This window comes from Cephus cinctus, unplaced genomic scaffold (genome assembly GCF_000341935.2).
Source record: "Cephus cinctus unplaced genomic scaffold, Ccin1 Ccin1_scaffold0348, whole genome shotgun sequence".
Lineage (NCBI taxonomy): Eukaryota > Metazoa > Arthropoda > Insecta > Hymenoptera > Cephidae > Cephus > Cephus cinctus.
The window spans coordinates 36,333-37,497 of NW_014333040.1; the positions used below are offsets into that span (position 1 = coordinate 36,333).

General features: G+C 40.7%; 1 protein-coding gene across 2 annotated transcripts in view; it reads right to left on the bottom strand.

The window, feature by feature from the left end:
• The window catches only part of LOC107267134 (Down syndrome cell adhesion molecule-like protein Dscam2), a 26,758-nt gene that overhangs the window by 21,471 nt on the left and 4,122 nt on the right, over positions 1–1,165 (bottom strand). The gene's annotated exons all lie outside the window — the stretch shown is intronic.

Here is a 1,165-nt window from a genome sequence, read left to right on the forward strand (position 1 = left end):
GCCCCTCCACGTTACCATTTCACCCTCGTCAACAGAATATCCGGCATCATCTAGACTACCAAAATGTCGTTGACCAATTCACAGGTTGTCATGACGAACAAATGACCAACCCGGTATTAGAGAATACGAGTTATCCCGTTTATCATTTCGCAAAGGTTGACGGTGCTTTTTTGGCTTACAAGGATTTTCATAAAAAATTTAAATATCACAGGGATATCAGAGTAAGTTTTCTCGAAATAAAATAGAGAAAAACAATATGAACGCTCTAGAAAAGAAAACTATGAGATTTCCACTCGAATGGATGTAAAAGGAAACCCCTTATCCAGCGTGGCGATTCCTAAAGGCACTTTGTGGGATCGGGAAACACAGTAAAAGGCAAATATGCCCCGAGTTTCCCAGATGAAAAATGCATCTTGTATACCATCTCTCTGGATGCACGTTATATCGGCAATATACTATCTTTTGTTTACTCCTCGAGAAACGATGGCCATCCTGCCTTTCGTCTTCAAAGAGTTACGGAAGTGGATGCGCTCTCTTGCAGCTTCGGGGTTTCAACGGAGAGAGCTCGACTCGAGGCTTGCGACTACGTTGGAAGTGGCCACTCGCAGTCACTGGCTGCATCTGAGTGCCACTATTTTTCCATTCTCTGGGATGGGAAAACGTAACCAGAAGTAACGACGTAGGTGGATACTTGGAAACCAGATAAGCATAAAGCAATATAGTTTCACCTACATCAGTCTTTATTCTGTGTTACAGACCCTTTTACGGCATCCTATATAGGTATACTACAATTATATAGACACGTGTAAAAATTCTCAAGCAATCCGTACAAATTTTAACCCGGAGTACGTTAGGTGGAAGAATTTAACACGGAACGTAAGGAGAAATTTAGATTTGTCGTACTCAACCTCACGGACGCTGGGTTAACCATAGGACTTCGTCGAATCTTGTTCAATCATTTTTTTTGGTTTCCCTTTCACTGAGTTTCTCGAAATTTGCTACAAAGAGAAAAGTCAGCTTTTCCACCTGACAATCGAGTCTTACGATTTTACTTTGTTCTGTATAAAAGAAAACCTAACAAAGACATGTGAGAAAAATCAGAGTCCAGATGAAAAAAAAAAGTTTTTGCTTTTAAGAAAGGAATATCTGAGTAAATCGGGGGGGG